Genomic DNA, 19,949 nt, shown 5'->3' with positions numbered 1-19,949 from the left:
TAGCTCACCCTTTTTCACCTACCTCATTCCCATACTGTTTTTATACTGTTTTTATTTATTTACTTTTCTGCTCTTTTGCACACCAATATCTCTACCTGTACATGCCCATCTGATCATTTATCACTCCAGTGTTAATCTGCAAAATTGAATTATTCGCCTACCTCCTCATGCCTTTTGCACACATTGTATATAGACTGCCCATTTTTTTCTACTGTGTTATTGACTTGCTAATTGTTTACTCCATGTGTAACTCTGTGTTGTCTGTTCACACTGCTATGCTTTATCTTGGCCAGGTCGCAGTTGCAAATGAGAACTTGTTCTCAACTAGCCTACCTGGTTAAATAAAGGTGAAATAAAAAAAATAAAATAAATAAAAAAAATACCACCACAGAGTGATGCCTGCACTAAGACCACACTGAATGAGCTGTATTCCGCCATAAGCAAACAGGAAAATGCTCACCCAGAGGCGGCGCTCCTAGTAGCTGGGTACTTTAATGCAGGGAAACGTAAATCTGTCTTACCAAATTTCTATCAGCATGTTAATTGTGCAACCAGAGGGAAATAAACTCTGGACCACCTTTACTCCACACACAGAGACGCATTCAAAGCTCTCCCTTGCCCTCCATTTAGCAAATCTGACCATTATTCTATCCTCCTGATTCCGGCTTACACGCAACAATTTAAGCATGAAACGCCAGTGACTTGATCAATAAAAAAGTGGTCAGATGAAGCAGATGCTAAGCTACAGTACTGTTTTGCCAGCACAGACTGGAACATGTTCCGGGATTCCTCCAATGGCATTGAGGAGTACACCTCATCAGTCATTGGCTTCATCAATAAGTGCATCGATGACATCGTCCCCACAGTGACCGTACGTACCTACCCCAACCAGAAGCCATAAATTACAGGCAACATCCGCACTGAGCTAAAGGATAGAGCTGACGCTTTCAAGGAGTGGGACTCTAACCCAGAAGCTTATACGAAATCCCGCTATGCCCTATAACGAACCATCAAACAGGCAAAGCGTCAATATAGGACGAAGATCAAATCGTACTACACCGGCTCTGACGCTTGTCGGATGTGGCATGGCTAGCAAACCATTACAGACTACAAAGGGAAGCACAGCCGAGAACTGCCCAGTGACACGAGCCTACCAGACCACCTAAACTACTTCTATACTCGCTTCGAGGCAAATAAAACTGAAACATACATGAGAGCACCAGCTGTTCCGGAAGACTGTGTGATCTCGCTATACTCAGCCAATGTGAGTAAGCCCTTTAAACAGGTAAACATTCACAAGGCCAAAGGGCCAGACGGATTACCAGGACGTGTACTGCGAGCATGCGCTGACCAACTGGCAAGTGTCTTCACTGACATTTTCAACCTCTCCCTGTACGAGTCTGTAATACCAACATGTTTTAAGCAGACCACCATAGTCCCTGTGCCCAAGAGCAGTAAGGTAACCTGCCTAAATGACTACCAACCGATAGCATTCACGTCTGTAGCCATGAAGGGCTTTGAAAGGCTGGTCATGGCTCACATCAACACCATCATCCCAGAAACCCTAAACCCATTTCAATTTGCATACCACCCCAACAGATCCACAGATGATGCAATCTCTATTGCACTCCACACTGCCCTTTCCCACCTGGACAAAAGGAACACCTATGTGAGAATGCTATTCACTGACTACAGCTCAGCGTTCAACACCATAGTGACCTCAAGGCTCATCAATAAGCTAAGGACACTGGGACTAAACACTTCCCTCTGCAACTGGATCCTGGACTTCCTGATGGACTTCCAAGTGGTAAGGGTAGGTAACAACACATCCGCCACGCTGATCCTCAACACAGGGCCCCCTCTGGGGGTGCGAACTCCCAGTTCACACATGACTGCACGGCCAGGCACGACTCCAACACCATCATTAAGTTTGCAGATGACACAACAGTCGTAGGCCTGATCACCGACAACGATGAGACAGCCTATAGGGAGGAGGTCAGAGACCTGGCCTGGTGGTGGCAGGACATCAACCTATCCCTCAACGTGATCAAGACAAAGACAATGATTGTGGACTACAGGAAAAAGAGGACCAAGCACACCCCCATTCTCATCAACGAGGCTGTAGTGGAGCAGGTTGAGAGCTTCAGATTCCTTGGTGTCCAACAACAAACTAACATGGTCCAAGCACACCAAGACAGTCATGAAGAGGGCACGACTGTCTTGGTGTGCTTGGATCATGTTAGTTTGTTGGTGGACACAAACCTATTCCCCTTCAGGAGACTGAAAAGATTTGGCATGGGTCCTCAGATCCTCAAAAGGTTCTACAGCTGCACCATCGAGAGCATTCTGACTGGTTGTATCACTGCCCGGTATGGCAACTGCTCGGCCTCCGACCGCAAGGCACTACAGAGGGTAGTGCGAACGACCCAGTACATCACTGGGGACAAGCTTCCTGCCATCCAGGACCTCTATACCAGGCGGTGCCAGAGGAAGGCCCTAAAAATTGTCAAAGACTCCATCCACCCAAGTCATAGACTGTTCTCTCTGCTAGTGCATGGCAAGCGGTACCAGAGTTCCAAGTCTAGGTCCAAGAGGCTTCTTAACAGCTTCTACCCCCAAGCCACAATACTCCTGAACACCTAATCAAATGGCTACCCAGACTATTTGCATTGCCCCCCCGCCCCCCTACCCTTTTACACTGCTGCTACTGTCTGTTGTTGTCATCTATGCGCAGTCACTTTAATAACCCTACCTACATGTACATATTACCTCAACTAACCGGTGCCCCTGCACATTGTCTCTGTACCGGTACCACCCTGTTTATAGTCTCACTATTGTTATTTTACTGCTGCTCTTTAATTACTTGTTACTTTTATTTCTTATTCTTATCCATATATTTTTAAACTGCATTTTTAGTTAGGGGCTCGTAAGTAAGCATTTCACTGTAAGTTCTACCTACACCCGTTGTATTTAGCGCATGTCACTAATAACATTTTATTTGAATTGATACCATATATCATACACACACCATTGTTCATTTGCCTTATGCAAAATGTCAGTCATTGAAGCACTATTGCTCATTTAGATTCCTTGGTAATTACCCCAAACGTCCATAAAACAGGCCTGATCCCCGAACTCATTACAGCTAGCACATGTACTGCACTTGCTCTTCGATAGAGGTATGATGGTGTTTTAAAAAGGGTGATATCTGTCTTAATGCTGTTATGCTGAAACCTCTAGGGCTCTGATTGTGGCTGTAGCCTACTTTCACAGCAATTCTTCTTCCGGACCTGTCAAGACACACATTATAAAGGGGACATGCTCCAATTAACAACTTGTTCTGTCCTCGATCCAGTTGACCAAATCTTTGCTTAAATCTGCTCGTATGGAATAATTTGACCTTGGAGAAATGCTGCAGTTGCATGCTCACTATAGCATGTCATATAGCCATGGAAAACTGCTCCTTGGTCCTTTAGTGGTGTAATACACAAAGGTTACAGCATTTCATCCTGTCGGTTCTTTAATGGCCCTCACCCTCTGTGTACTTTGTCGTAGCCGAGGAACATGGCAACATCACATCAATGAAACTGGACGGTAGTTTAGATTACGCATTACTGCGACCACATATAGATCAAACAGTATTCAGACTATTATACAGACCAATGCATTATAAAGTCAGCCTCAATCACAGGCTCACAACGAGGATCCTATTGGATCATACAGTATGACCCCTTTTTTCCAGGCCCCCCTGAGACACAGACACAGAGATACCCTACCTATATGTACATAGCTACCTCAATTACCTTGTTACCCTGCATAGCTACTCGGTACTGGTACTCCCTGTATATAGCCATGTTATTTTTACTCGTTATTGTTATTTGTTATTCACAGTGTATTCATTCCTCATTTCACTATTTGACACAGAGGCACAAAGACAGGTGACAGGGCTAACTAAACGACAAGCTGAACAGAACACACTGGCCCAACGGGAGGGATGAGGGAGGTGGGAAGGAATGAGAATTAGATTGGAGTGTGTGGGTGTTTTATTCTGTACTTGTCACTTGGATGAGGGGTTGAGTCATATGAATGTACAGGACAGAGCATAGAACTGTCATCAACTAAAAGGGCCTTATGGGTACTGACTTACAGTGTAGTTTGGCGGTTTGTCTCATACAGAGCCAGATGGAGACTGTTTTTCTGTACCAAACCAGTTGTTTATCATGTATCTCCTTTCCACTGTGAGCTAAAATAATACATGAATAAACTATAATATAACTGGATATGGATCATACGTGTGATGATGATGATGTTTGTATGTGTGTGTGACTGTGTGTGTGTGTGTGTGTGTGTGTGTGTGTGTGTGTGTGTGTGTGTACAAGTGTGCATGCATGTGTATGTCAGGATGTGCATGTTCGCATGTCCCCAGTATGACAGAAGTACAATGTACCCTTCTTCTCTTTTCAGTCAAGAAGACCCTCCCATGCAAGAAGAATCCAGAAGTGAGCCCTCGTTTCAAGACGTCAACGTAGATCACCTTCTCAATAACGTCCAATTGGTAGGTTCAGTCTCACTCCTCCTCCTCCTCCTTTCAGATTCAGAATGTGCATGTGTGTGTGTAATTGGACTTCGTCCAGACAGTGTTTGTGGAGGCAGGTGAGCAGCTCACAGCGAGAGAAGATTGATGACTTTCTCAAGCTCGCTCTCTTGCTCTCTCTCGCTCTCTCGCTCTCTCTCGCTCTCTCTCTTTCTTGCTCTCTCGCTCTTTCGGTCTCTCGCTCTCTTGCTCTCTCTCTCTCTCTCTTTCTCGCTTGCTCTCTTGCGCTCTCGCTCTCTCTCTCTCTTTCTCGCTCGCTCTCTTGCTCTCTCTCGCTCTCTCGCTCTCTCGCTCTCTCTCTCTCTCTCTTCTCTCTCGCTCTCTCTCTCTCTCTCTCTCTTTCTCTCGCTCTCTCTCTCTCTCTCGCTCTCTTGCTCTCTCTCTCTCGCTCTCTCTCTTGCTCTCTCTCTCTCTCGCTCTCTCTCTTGCTCTCTCTTGCTCTCTCGCTCTAGCTGTCGCTCTCGCTCTGGGTTTTAGGCTCCATGGGTTATAGGGGTTATAGGCTCCATCAACAGTCCTCTCCCACAGTAGTTAGACCATCGAAGCGCAATGACGCAATGATGCACAACTGATGATAATGATAGAAGAGGGAACTTGCAGAGATACCATTTCTCTATTGAAAGTGACGTTCTGTAGTCCTAATCTGATGATGAAAGAACACTTTCTATCTACAGTATCTATATCTTTCAGCTAGTTGTTTTTCTCTCAACTGTATTTCAGTCCAATATGGTTTGCAATCTAAACTCACGTAACATATTGAAACATGTTTTAATTTCCTAGCTCAACCTCTCCTTCAAATGTTACTGCTCAAATGTGACCACTTCTCCCAAAACTTAAATTGTATGTTTAATATAATATTCAAACTTACAATATGACATTTTCTATATGTCAGCTATGAAATATACAGCTGGAACAGGGTTTTTCGAAATCGGCGTGCACGTTTTGGTTTTTGCCCAAGCACTACACATCTGTTGCAAATAATCAACTAATCATCAAGCTTTGATCATTTGAATCAACTGTGTAGTGTTAGGACAAAAAAACTAAACGTGCCAAACGCTGAGCTAGAATGTTAATGAATTCCCAGATTCCATATTTCTCGTATTACTGTCTTTTCAAACAGCTCTTACACATAGTATCATCATTTTCACAATTCCACAGTACTATTCCAAACTCATAGTGTGGAAATATATATACAGAATTTGAAAATCACTGCACTGCCCATATAATGTGTTCTTGATTTGATTCATCTGTTGGGTTCAGGAGGTGCTTTTCTGTTGGTCTGGTCCTTGGTCTGGTCCTTGCTCTGGTCCTTGGTCTGGTCCTTGGTCTGGTCCTTGGTCTGGTCCTTGGTCTGGTCCTTGGTCTGGTCCTTGGTCTGGTCCTTGGTCTGGTCCTTGGTCTGGTCCTTGGTCTGGTCCTTAGTCTAGTCCTTGGTCTGGTCCTTAGTCTAGTCCTTGGTCTGGTCCTTAGTCTAGTCCTTGCCTCACTTGCTTTCAGTAGATGTGTGGTGCTGCTCTGCTGGAAATACGCTACCCAGTTCTTATAAGGAGGTGTGGGAATGATTCGATCTGTAGAGGGCAGAAGACTGCTACAGTCTGTTCCTTGTGTCTCCAGTGCAGGTAGCCTACCCCCGGCTGAGCAGATGGCATGTGAAGCATGTCAAAAAAAGGAAATGAAAGCATTGTGATTGATTTGATAAACCTGCACTTATTCCCTGACCTGTTTATCTGGAAAAATATGCGATTTTACATTATATTATGCAGAGGCAGAGAAATATGCAAAAACTGAGGATAGCATCAGGGAATTAGCATGTAGATACATTTTTTGCGTCTAGTTGTTGTGATTGCACTGTGTCACTGAGAGGAGAGCCATATGTACCATATACCAGGAGAGAAGCATCAAATGGAATTGAACCTATTACAGTCCAATGATCAGTAGGATGAAGGAGTCCTGCAATCACATTTGTCCTTCAAAGACAAGGTATATTTGAGTCCAAAATCCAAAATCTCTCTCTCTCAATTCAATTCAAAGGGCTTTATTGGCATGGGGAACATACAGTTGAAGTCGGAAGTTTACATATACTGTAGCCACATTTAGCTTTTTCATCACATTCCCAGTGGGTCAGAAGTTTACATACACTCAATTAGTACTTAGTAGCATTGCCTTTACATTGTTTTAACTCGGGTCAAACATTTTGGGTAGCCTTCCACAAGCATCCCACAATAAGTTGGAGGAATTTTGTCCCATTCCTCCTGACAGAGCTGGTGTAACTGAGTCAGGTTTGTAGACCTCCTTGCTTGCACACACTTTTTCAGTTCTGCCCACAAATGTTTTATGTGATTGAGGTCATGGCTTTATGATGGCCACTCCAATACCTTGACTTTGTTGTCCTTAAGCCATTTTGCCACAACTTTGGAAGTATGCTTGGGGTCATTTTCCATTTGGAAGACCCATTTGCGACCAAGCTTTAACTTCCTGACTGATGTCTTGAGATGTTGCTTCATTACATCTACATAATTTCTCTCCTGATGTTGCCATCTATTTTGTGAAGTGCACCAGTCCCTCCTGCAGCAAAGCACCCCCACAACATGATGCTGCCACCTCCGTTCTATTTTTGTTTCATCAGACCAGAGGACATTTCTCCAAAAAGTATGATCTTTGTCCCCATGTACAGTTGCAGACCGTAGTCTGTTTTTTTTAATGGCGGTTTTGGAAGAATGGCTTCTTCCTTGCTGAGCGGCCTTTCAGGTTATGTCGATATATAACTCAAAGAGACATTGAGTTTGAAGGTAGGCCTTGAAATACATCCACAGGTATACCTCCAATTGACTTAAATGATGTCAATTAGCCTATCAGAAGCTTATAAAGCCATGACATCATTTCCAGGAATAGTCAACTTAGTGTATGTAAACTTCAGACCGACTGGAATTGTGATACAGTGAATTATAAGTGAAATAATCTGTCTGTAAACAATTGTTGGAAAAATGACTTGTGTCATTCACAAAGTAGATATCCTACCCGACTTGCCAAAACTAAAGTTTGTTAACAAGAAATGTGTGTAGTGGTTGGAAAACAAGTTTTAATGACTCCAACCTAAGTGTATGTAAACTTCCGACTTCAACTGTATGTTTACTTTTCCAAAGCATGTGAAATAGATCATAAACAAATGTGAAATACATTCTCTCTCTCTCTCTCTCTCTCTCTCTCTCTCTCTCTCTCCCTCTCCTCTCTGCATGCTGGGAGTAATTGGTGCATGCTGGGATTTGTTTGAGTGAAGGAGTGCGTGTGTTGTGGAGAGTTATATATTCACAACTTTTTTTCGGTTTGCTATTTCTTGGTGGCATTTTTTTGCTTTTCTTCTATGCATGATTAAGGTTATTATTATTTTTGTTGTGGTAGAATTAAGTATTTTGTTTTTCGTATCGAAATTACCCTGGTTTTGACGGGGATGGCAGCCCGAATGGGGATGCCGTCCCTGTCACTTAGGCACGGCTTTAGGTGTGTTACTGAACCTGCTGTCACGGTGGAGGAGTTTCTGGTCGCCGTAGGAGAGAAGGTAGGCTATGAGAATATTGCTTATACATCCCGGATGAATAAAGCTGTGGTGGTATTTCTTAAAGAAGAGTGTCTAGTTGATCGTATGGTTGAGCATGGTGTACTTCTTAAAGGAGCCGCTTTTTTCTCCGTCAACAAGGGTAACGATTTCAAATGTACCGCCGTTTATTCCTAATGAGCTATTGGAGCGCGAGTTATTGCGCTTTGGGAAGTTCACCAGTTCAGTTAAGGTTGTCCCGTTGGGTTGCAAACACCCGGCGTTGAAACAGGGAATGTCATTTCGGCGACAGGTGTTTATGTTTTTGGACTCACCGGAGCAAACTTTAGAGTTATCATTTAAAATCAAGTACGACAATAGACTGTATTATGGCTTATGCTAGTACGGGTAGTCAACAGTGTTTTGAGTGTGGAGATGTTGGTCATAAACTACATGCTTGCCCGAAAAGGGAGAAGGCCGGGGGAGGGGCGCAGGTGGTCATCGTAACGCCAGGGCCCTCTGATGTAGAGAGAGGTGGGCCGACAGCGGTAGAGCAGCCAAAAGCACCTGTTGCTGAGGAACAAGTTATCCGTGTTGAGGGCACGGGGTTGCAACTTCTATTAGAGGGAAATGTTATGCTACAGAAAAGTATTGTTGTAGAAGGTAAGGATGTATCTGAAGAGCCAGTTCCTCAGACTGGTGAGCAGGTGCCCAGTACGAGTGCTGGGGTAAAGGAGGGGGTTCATGTGGAGCTAGGCTCCCAGGGAGTGGAGGAGATGCCCGCTACGAGTGCTGGGGCTCATGCAGAGCTAGGCTCCCAGGTAGTGGAGGAGATGCCTACTACGAGTAATGAGGTACGGGAGGGTTTTAATGTGGAGCTATGCTCCCAGGTAGTGGAGGAGATGCCCACTACGAGTAATGAGGTACAGGAGGGTTTTCATGTGGAGCTAAGCTCCCAGGTAGTGGAGGAGATGCCCACTACGAGTGCTGGGGTTCATGTGGAGCTAGGCTCCCAGTTAGTGGAGAACATGCCCACTATGAGTAGTGATGTTCAGGTGGGGCTAGTCTCCCAGATAGTGGAGTAGATGCCTGGTACGAGTGATGAGGTGCAAGTGGGGAGTGTTGAAAGGGATGTGGTAGAGGGGAGTCAGTTGTCTGTGGTCTCAGCTGAGGAGGATCAAGAGAAGGATATGGATATCTCTTTAGATATGACAGCTGCTGGTGAGGACTCAGTTTATGATCTAGAGGAGGTAAATGAGTTTCTGGATCAGACTTTTGGTAAATCTGTCAAATTGGCAGATTATTTTGATGTTGAGTTTGTGAGGTCAGCTGTGATGTTACAGAAGACGGTGAGGTTAGACCAGCTGAGTGAGAAGAAGCGGTTTCGCTTGAGGAAATGTATTACTGCTGTTGCAGCAGCAAAAGGTGGGGTGGAAACGTGTTCAGGTTAAGAGAAGAAAAAAAAATAATGATGATGATCATGCTTCATAGTGTGTCTTTTTTCTCGTTGGTTTCTCTGTGGGCTCTTCTGCTTTTCTTTTCTCTTTTCTATATGGAGGTACTAACGGTATGTTCTCTCAATATGAATGGCGGAAGGGACAGGAATAAGAGGGCTTGGGTATTAGAAGTAATAAAACAGAAAAGGCTTAATGTAGTTTCTTACAGGAGACACATAGCGATGAGGGAAATGAGGTTGACTGGGGTATGTGGTGGGAGGGGCAGCATGTACTCAGTCATGGTACTAATTTCAGTGCTGGGGTGGCAATCTTGTTTTCCTCAGGCTTAGGGGTGACTGTGGTATCTACAACAGAGATTGTCAAGGGTCGGGTTTTATTGGTCAAAGTGGATGTTATGGGGTTTTTGTTTGTTCTTTTGAATATTTTTGCTCCTAATGAGGGTACAGAGCGTATTGCTGTATTTGATCAACTAAAGGAAACCTTAAGACAGTGTGACCAAGAGGGGTGTATGGTTTTAGGGGGTGACTGGAACTGTACAGTGGATTTTACTGTTGATCGCACCGCTGAAGAACCTCACCTGCGGTCAGCCACTTGCCTGGCTGGCCTATTAACTGAGTTTGAGCTTTCTGATGTGTGGAGAGTAAGGAATGCCAAAGTTAGGCAGTACACATGGCTAAAAATTAATGAAGGTCGTGTCAGTGCAGCAAGGTTAGATAGGTTGTATGTATCTGAGCAATATTGTAGTAGGGTTGGAAAGTGTGCCATTACTCCTGTGGGTTTCTCTGAACATCATATGGTTACTGTTGATATTCACTTGTCCTGTCCACGAAGGTCATCACCTTACTGGTATTTTAATGTTAAATTGTTACATGATGTCATGTTTTCTGGAATTTTGAGTCCTTGAGACAATGGTGGGAGGTTGGGAAGGCCCAAATACGAGTATTCTGTCAACAGTATACTGCTCTGTCTCAAACTGAAGTTAAAGAGACTATCAAGGCCCTTGAACAGGACATCAAATCTATTGAATTGAAGCTGCTCACTCAGAACGACCCTGGACTAGTCATGAACTTACATGACAAGAGACATGAACTGAGGTCGTTTCTGCATGAAAGAGTGAAGGGTGCCTTGATTAGGTCTCGTTTCGCTTCCCTCAAGGATATGGATGCTCCTAGCGCTTTTTTTTAACCTAGGACAGTCGACATTTCAACGTAAACAGATGGTCTGCCTTCGTCTCCCTGATGGCAAGGTGACTACGAATGATATTGAAATGCGTCAACATGCCGTGGATTTCTACTCATCCCTTTATAAGGCGGAGGATTGTGACTCTCTGTGTACTGAACAGTTGTTACATGGTCTTCCTCAATTGGAATTACACTGCAGGAGCTGTCCACAGCAGTTAGGCAGCTCTCAACAGGCCGAGCCCCTGGCATCGATGGTTTACCATCTGAGTTTTATAAGCACTTTTGGGGGTCTGTTGGGGAGGATTTTTATGAAGTGCAGTGTGAATCTTTTCATGAGGGTTCTCTTCCTGTATCCTGTCAACGTGCGGTGCTTTCACTGTTGCCAAAAAAGGGGGATTTGGCTCTCATAAAAAATTGGAGACCTGTTGCTTTGCTGTGCGCAGAATACAAAATTGTTTCTAAATGTCTCTCAAACAGGTTGAAAGAGTATCTGGGACTGTTGATCCACAAGGACCAGTCCTACTGTGTACCTGATCGCTCTATTGTTGACAACTTGTTTCTGATAAGAGATGTTTTAGACATTTGTAAACTGTCTGATGTAAATGTGGGTTTACTTTCGTTGGATCAGGAGAAGGCTTTTGGTCGTGTGGACCACCAGTACTTGTTTAAAACAATGACAGCCTTTGGGTTTGGGGATGTTTTTCTGTCTTGGGTGAATTTACTGTATGCTGGGGCCTCGTGTATGGTGAAGGTGGGGGGTGGTTTGAGTTGCCCCATCCCTGTCGAAAAGGGCATCAGGCAGGGATGCCCAATTTCAGGGCAGTTATATAATCTGGCGATTGAACCAATGCTTTGTTTTTTAAGAGCGAAGCTTACTGGTTTCTTTGTGCCAGGTGTAATGAAGGGTCCCACGATAGCACTGTCTGTGTATGCAGATGACGTGATAGTTTTTATTACAGGTGGTGAGGATGTTAAGGTTCTCTCAAACATTTTAAAGGTGTATGAGGGGGCCTCCTCAGCTAGAGTCAATTGGGGAAAGAGTGAAGCGCTGTGGGCAGGTCAGCTTCAGATGGGGTCCACTCCACGGTTACCAGGGGGGCTTCAGTGGGGCAGAGATGGAATGAAGACAGGAGGGGTTTTTCTAGGCTCTGATGTCTTTCAGAAAAATAACTGGGAGGGTGTAGTGGAGAAGGTGTGTGCCAGACTGTCAAGGTGGAAATGGGTGCTGCCTCAGCTGTCTTATAGGGGACAGGTACTGGTAGCTAATAATCTTGCTGCTTCTACCCTGTGGCACAGACTAATGATTTTACAGCCACCAAAGGGTCTGATACAAGAGCTTCAGAGGACCCTTGTCAATTTCTTCTGGTCTGGACAACACTGGCTTAAAGCTGCAGCCCTGTACCTGCCACTGCACGAGGGTGGGCAAGGCCTGGTGGACATTTCCTCTAGGATCACGGCTTTCAGGCTCCAAGCAGCCCAGAGATTGTTGTACAGAGACTGTTCTAGCTGGGTCGAAACAGCCTACATATTGATGAGGAGAGCGGGCTGTTTGGGCTTAGACAAGCATCTTTTCCTCTTAAAGCTGGAGGGGGTGATTTGACTGGCCTGACTCCATTTTATGAGTCTGTTATGCAGGCTTGGAGAGTCATTGTCAAGTCCCGTAAGGCCTGCACGCCACCAGGGATGTGGCTTTTTGAAGAGCCTCTTTTTCACAACACTGCCATCCAGTCCCGTGTTCTGGGTTCAGCTAGCCTACGTTGTGTACCAAGCTGGGTCATCTGATGCGGAGCAGGAGCAGATTGGAGGAGCTGGGAGAAAGAGCGGGGATCCGATCATCTCGCCTACTGAGGAAGGTCGTCGATGAGGTCTGCGATTCCTTGCCAGTGCTTCATCTGCAGTATGTGACTGACACTTCCAATTCTGATCGGTGGAAGGAGGGTCTGGATTATGTGTTCCCTGCACTGATTGTTAGTGCTGCGATGGGGGCATTTGAAGAGGACGTGGGGACGCTGCTTTCCTTCGATACCCCGGAGCTGGGGGAGTTCAAAGAGGTGGGAAAGAAGGCCATGTACAGAATATGTGTAAAGGTGTCCCATGCCTCTTCCCTGGAAGGGGTAAAATCGACGAGGTGGGCGGATGTGCTCGGTCCAGGTGCCTCTCCAAAAGGCTGTTGGCGATCATTATATAAACTGCCTATTGATAAGAGGACAGCTGACCTCCAATGGAGGATAATACATGGAGCTATAGCCACTAACATGCATCTGGTACACCTGGATCCTATTGTTGGGGAGGGGTGTCCATTCTGTGCGGAGTCTGAATCTCTGGCACATCTGTTTTTACTGTGTCCCAGGTTGGTTGGGATGATTGAACTGATCACTGATTGGTTCTCAATGTTGGGAGAGGTTTTCTCTTCCCAACTGTATATATTTGGGCCAAAGTACAGGTTCAGTCAAAAGGGTGTAGTTGTGTTGCTTAATTTTGTGTTAGGGGCAGCAAAATTAGCGATATGGAAGACCCGAAAGACCAGCATTCGGGGACAGGGGTCTGTGGATGTGGTGGGAATGCTGGAGGGAATGTTGGCAGCGAGACTATGGGTTGAGTTTGCCTATTATAAACTTGTCAACAATATCGATCTGTTTTTGAGTATATGGGGTATTCAGAGGCTGTTGTGTGTAGTTACTTAATTGATGTGTAACTGTAAGGGTTTTCTAGGTGTGAAGGAGAGTCGGACCAAACTGCAGCGTGTAAATTGCGATCCATGTTTAATAAACAACGTAAACACGAATTAACACAAACACTACAAAGCAAAGAATGTAAATAATGAAACGAAAACCGAAACAGTCTATACTTGTGTGAACTAACACAGCGACAGGAACAAAGACACTAAGGACAATCACCCACAACAAACTCAAAGAATATGGCTGCCTAAATATGCTTCCCAATCAGAGACAACGATAAACACCTGCCTCTGATTGAGAACCACTCCAGACAGCCATAGACTTTGCTAGATCACCCCACTAGCTACAATCCCAATATATACACACCCACATACAAAAACCCATCCCATCCCACACCCTGGCCTGACCCAATACATAAAGATAAACACAAAATACTTCGACCAGGGCGTGACAGAACCCCCCCACCTAAGGTGCGGACTCCCGAATGCACCTCAAAACAATAGGGAGGGTCCGGGTGGGCGTCTGTCCATGGTGGCGGCTCCGGCTCCGGCGTGGGACGTGGACCCCACTCAGTCAATGTCTTAGTCCCCTCTCCTCGCGTCCCTGGATAGTCCACCCTCGCCGCCGACCATGGCCTAGTAGTCCTCACCCAGAACCCCACTGGACTGAGGAGCAGATCGGGACTGAAGGGCAGCTCGGGACTGAGGCAGCTCGGGACTGAGGGAAAGCTCGGGAGTGAGAGAAAGCTCGGGAGTGAGAGAAAGCTCGGGAGTGAGAGGAAGCTCGGGAGTGAGAGGAAGCTCGGGAGTGAGAGGAAGCTCGGGAGTGAGAGGAAGCTCGGGAGTGAGAGGAAGCTCGGGAGTGAGAGGAAGCTCGGGAGTGAGAGGAAGCTCAGGAGTGAGAGGAAGCTCAGGCAGGTAGATAGATCTACCAGATCCTGGCTGACTGGCGGATCTGGCGGATCCTGGCTGACTGGCGGATCCTGGCCGACTGGCGGATCTGGAAGAGTCTGGTTGACTGGCAGATCTGGAAGAGTCTGGTTGACTGGCAGATCTGGAAGAGTCTGGTTGACTGGCAGATCTGGAAGAGTCTGGTTGACTGGCAGATCTGGAAGATTCTGGTTGACTGGCAGATCTGGAAGATTCTGGTTGACTGGCAGATCTGGAAGAGTCTGGCTGACTGGTGGATCTGGAAGAGTCTGGCAGACTGACAGATCTGGAAGCTCCGTGCAGAATGACAGCTCTGGCTGCTCCATGCAGACTGACAGCTCTGGCTGCTTCCTGCAGACTGACAGCTCTGGCTGCTCCATGCAGACTGACAGCACCCTGCAGACTGACAGCTCCTTGCAGACTGACAGCTCCTTGCAGAATGGCAGCTCCTTGCAGACTGACAGCTCCGTGCAGACTGACAGCTCCTTGCAGACTGACAGCTCCTTGCAGACTGACAGCTCTGGCTGCTCCATGTAGACTGACAGCTCCTTGCAGACTGACAGCTCCTTGCAGACTGACAGCTCTGGCTGCTCCATGCAGACTGACAGCTCTGGCTGCTTCATGCAGACTGACAGCTCTGGCTGCTCCATGCAGACTGACAGCACCCTGCAGACTGACAGCTCCTTGCAGACTGACAGCTCCTTGCAGAATGGCAGCTCCTTGCAGACTGACAGCTCCGTGCAGACTGACAGCTCCTTGCAGACTGACAGCTCCTTGCAGACTGGTAGCTCCTTGCAGACTGACAGCTCTGGCTGCTCAATGTAGACTGACAGCTCCTTGCAGGCTGACAGCTCCTTGCAGACTGACAGCTCTGGCTGCTCCATGCAGACTGACAGCTCTGGCTGCTTCATGCAGACTGAAGCTCTGGCTGCTTCATGCAGACTGACAGCTCTGGCTGCTCCATGCAGACTGGCAGCTCCTTACAGACTGGCAGCTCCTTGCAGACTGACAGCTCTGGCTGCTCCATGCAGATTGGCAGCTCCTTGTAGACTGACAGCACCGTGCAGACTGACAGCTCCTTGCAGACTGACAGCTCCTTGCAGACTGGCAGCTCCTTGTAGACTGACAGCTCCATGCAGACTGGCAGCTCCTTGCAGACTGGCAGCTCCTTGCAGACTGACAGCTCCTTGCAGACTGACAGCTCTGGCTGCTTCATGCAGACTGACAGCTCTGGCTGCTTCATTTACGTTTACATTTAAGTCATTTAGCAGACGCTTCATGTAGACTGACAGCTCTGGCTGCTCCATGCAGACTGACAGCTCCGTGCAGACTGACAGCTCCTTGCAGACTGACAGCTCCTTGCAGACTGACAGCTCTGGCTGCTCCATGTAGACTGACAGCTCCTTGCAGACTGACAGCTCCTTGCAGACTGACAGCTCTGGCAGCTCCTTGCAGACTGACAGCTCTGGCTGCTCCATGGAGACTGACAGCTCCTTGCAGACTGACAGCTCCTTGCAGACTGGCAGCTCCTTGTAGACTGACAGCTCCGTGCAGACTGACAGCTCCTTGCAGACTGACAGCTCATTGCAGACTGACAGCTCCTTGCAGACTGACAGCTCTGGCTGCTCCATGTAGACTGACCGCTCCTTGCAGACTGACAGCTCCTTGCAGACTGACAGCTCTGGCTGCTCCATGCAGACTGACAGCTCCTTGCAGACTGACAGCTCTGGCTGCTCCATGCAGACTGACAGCTCTGGCGGCTTCATGCAGACTGACAGCTCTGGCAGCTCCTTGCAGACTGACAGCTCTGGCTGCTCCATGCAGACTGACAGCTCCTTGCAGACTGACAGCTCCTTTCAGACTGGCAGCTCCTTGTAGACTGACAGCTCTTTGCAGACTGGCAGCTCCTTGTAGACTGACAGCTCCATGCAGACTGACAGCTCCTTGCAGACTGACAGCTCCTTGCAGACTGGCAGCTCCTTGCATACTGGCAGCTCCTTGCAGACTGACAGCTCTGGCTGCTCCATGTAGACTGACAGCTCCTTGCAGACTGACAGCTCTGGCTGCTCCATGCAGACTGACATCTCTGGCTGCTTCATGCAGACTGACATCTCTGGATGCTCCATGCAGACTGACATCTCTGGGTGCTTCATGCAGACTGACAGCTCCTTGCAGACTGACAGCTCTGGCTGCTCCATGCAGACTGACAGCTCTGGCTGCTTCATGCAGACTGACAGCTCTGGCTGCTTCATGCAGACTGACAGACTGCCCGGTCTCTCTAGCCCCCCGGTAAGCACAAGGAGTTTGCGCCGATCTCCTACCTGGCATAGCCATACTCCCTGTGAGCCCCCTCCCCAATACATTTTTGGGGCTGACTCTCGACTCTCGCTTCCATCCGCTCTGCCATGCTAGCTCCTCATAACGCCGCCTCTTTGCTTTTGCTGCCTCCAGCTCGGCTTTGGGGCGACAATAATCTCCAGGCTGTTCCCAGGGTCCTTTCCCATCTAGAATCTCCTCCCAAGTCCATTTCTCCAAGTAGTGCAGCCTCTCCCACTGTAGTTGCTGCTGCTCCTGCTGCTGCTGCCTCTGTTGCCTCTCCTGCGGCTCCTGCCTGTTGACACGCTGCTTGGTCCGGTTGTGGTGGGTGATTCTGTAAGGGTTTTCTAGGTGTGAAGGAGAGTCGGACCAAACTGCAGCGAAGATTGCGATATAAACAACGTAAACACGAATTAACACAAACACTACAAAACAAAGAACGTAAATAACGAAACGAAAACCGAACAGCCTATACTTGTGTGAACTAACACAGCGACAGGAACAAAGACACTAAGGACAATCACCCACAACAAACTCAAAGAATATGGCTGCCTAAATATGGTTCCCAATCAGAGACAACAATAAACACCTGCCTCTGATTGAGAACCACTCCAGACAGCCATAGACTTTGCTAGATCACCCTACTAGCTACAATCCCAATATATACACACCCACATACAAAAACCCATGCCACACCCTGGCCTGACCCAATACATAAAGATAAACACAAAATACTTCGACCAGGGCGTGACAGTAACTGTGGTTTTGTATGAGTATTTATTGTGTGGTGGGCCCCCAGACCCAATAAACAGTATTTAAAACTCATACTCTCTCTCTCTCCCTGTAGCCCTCTCTCACTCAAGCCCTCTCTCACTCAAGCCCTCTCTCACTCTAGCCCTCTCTCACTCTCTCTCTCTCTCTCTCTCTCTCTCTCTCTCTCTCTCTCTCTCTCCTCTCTCTCTCACTCTAGCCCTCTCTCACTCTAGCTTTCTTTCTCTTTTGGCTTGAAGCAGAGGGTGTTTTTCCATTCAAAGTGATATTCTAAGGAAACCGTTTTTAAACCATTTCCCTCATGTATATATTCATGCAGAGGCAGCCGCTCTGGTGTCAGCAGTAAATCACAAAGAGAGAGAGAGAGAGAGAGAGAGAGAGAGAGAGAGAGAGAGAGAGAGAGAGAGAGAGAGAGAGAGAGAGAGAGAGAGAGAGAGAGTGGTTAATGACTGTTGCGGCTCCCTAAAACCATGGGGACATTAACGCTCATTCTCAATGGAGGAGAGGGGACAGAGGCAGGAGGGGCTGTATTGAGAGGCAAATACATATAAATGTGATTTAATCTACCAGTCTGCGTCGCTGCGTTATTTCCCCAAGGATGAATGGCAGCTTCCTGTCGCCGTATCAGCTCCCTTGTGTATTAGCAGCTCAGTTCTTTTTGTTGGTTTTCAGAATTAAGCATTAGATGTTGACGTGCCAGGCAACAAAATGAGATTAGATTTATAATCACAAAGCGAGCAGTGTTATTTAGTCGGCTGGGTTAGTGTACAATGATAGATCCCTCATCTCACTTATTTTCTGGTCAACCTTGGTTTGTCATAAATATCAAATCAGCGCAATTAATTTAAAATGCCACTATAGTGCGCTCTCAGTGAAGCAGAATGCCAGTACATAAACACACTCTTAGTGATCTCTAGGGAAACAGCCCTGCTGGGACGCTCAGAGGCACAGTGAGGTGAGGCTCTGGGAAATACAACTGCTATGCCCTTAAATGGTTTGATGGACTAAATCTGATGTCAAAGTCAGGCTCTCTCCAGGATAGTATAACATGGGGCTTCCCTGCCTCATTGCCAACTAATAGCCACATGGGATGGAAATAGTGAACATGGAAAATCTGGTATATGCCTACATGGCGTGTAGGAGGAACTCAACTAGAGCTCAGAGTAAACCTGAACCTATACTAGAAATGAAAGTTATAAAATACAGTCAATGTGATCTTCATAAGCTACTTCAGGTTCACTTCAGGTTCATAAGCCACTTTGTTCTATATCTCTGGGATGACAGATAATGTTGCTCTTTTTGCAATCACACTCTTTCTCTGATCCAAGAAAAGAAGATACCTTCACACCAATAGCAGTATAGAAAGCAATTTCAGTTCATGTTCATACAGAAGCCTATCACATTATAGTCACAAGCTAGATTTCCCTCCAATTGGTGACTGATTTTCATGTGAACATTCAAAAATAAAGATAATATGCAAATGTTGTGTTTGTGATTCCACCAAACTGACTTGTTGCAGATAAACATCAGTGTGTGATGATGTAGTGCACACAAAATGTACTTTTTCGCTTAAGTTTTTATGTACTGAATACAAATCTAAAGTTCAACGCGTTTCCATCATATTTTCAACTCTACTGATATTTTGTCACAAAAACTGTTATATTAAATAGCAAATGTGCCTCTTTGGTCTTGCCATGTGTGTTCCAGCCAACAGCTCGCAGATACAGTGCTGGTAGGCTGTGTGGATAGTCTTACAGTACATGATGAGATTATTATGGATAAGAGCAAGAATATTTATATCTGTCAAATGGCAGTCAAGCATCAATCATCATGTCACCAGAATAAGACCCGAAATATTTATTGGAAAGGAGCATCAAGATCACCATGCACTTTCACCAGCCTGTGAAGTCCATCATAAATTATTTCATCTGTTGCCTAATGAATTACATGCTTACCAGAGTCGTAGTGGGAGGACCACACATCTTATCATCGTGTGACTCCATTTTTATATCAATATTTATGCATAAAGGCGTTTCCACTGCCATTTCTCGCAAAATGTATTTTACCGCCACAAAAAGATCCCACCATGTCGAAAGAACAAATTATCTGTTTTTCTTGGAACTTTCAATAAATTGCCTGGTTTTCCCAAATCCCCTGTTGGAGGATTCCTGGATTCATGGAATAAGCAGGAAATCCGAAATCCTCCAGCCAGGATTTCTGGAAACCAGGGAATTTCGCAACCCTATTCCTACATCTGAGCTATAAATTGACTTTACATTTCAATGCACACATCAGATTGTTTTATTAGAATATTCCCCCCCCCCCCAGTTCTTTAAACCCATTCTGAACTTCACCCATGTCTATGTCTCCCACCACACGACTGTCAGATAAACACTTACTGAAATAAAAACACTTTCATTATAAAATCCAATTAAATGCAGTTCCAACAATAGGTTTACTTGTTCCTTGAAAAGCAACGTGCTAGCAGAAT

The sequence above is a fragment of the Oncorhynchus keta genome, chromosome 36 (genome assembly GCF_023373465.1).
Source record: "Oncorhynchus keta strain PuntledgeMale-10-30-2019 chromosome 36, Oket_V2, whole genome shotgun sequence".
NCBI lineage: Eukaryota > Metazoa > Chordata > Actinopteri > Salmoniformes > Salmonidae > Oncorhynchus > Oncorhynchus keta.
The sequence above is the reverse complement of the archived record's forward strand: the minus strand, read 5'-3'. Positions refer to the sequence as shown.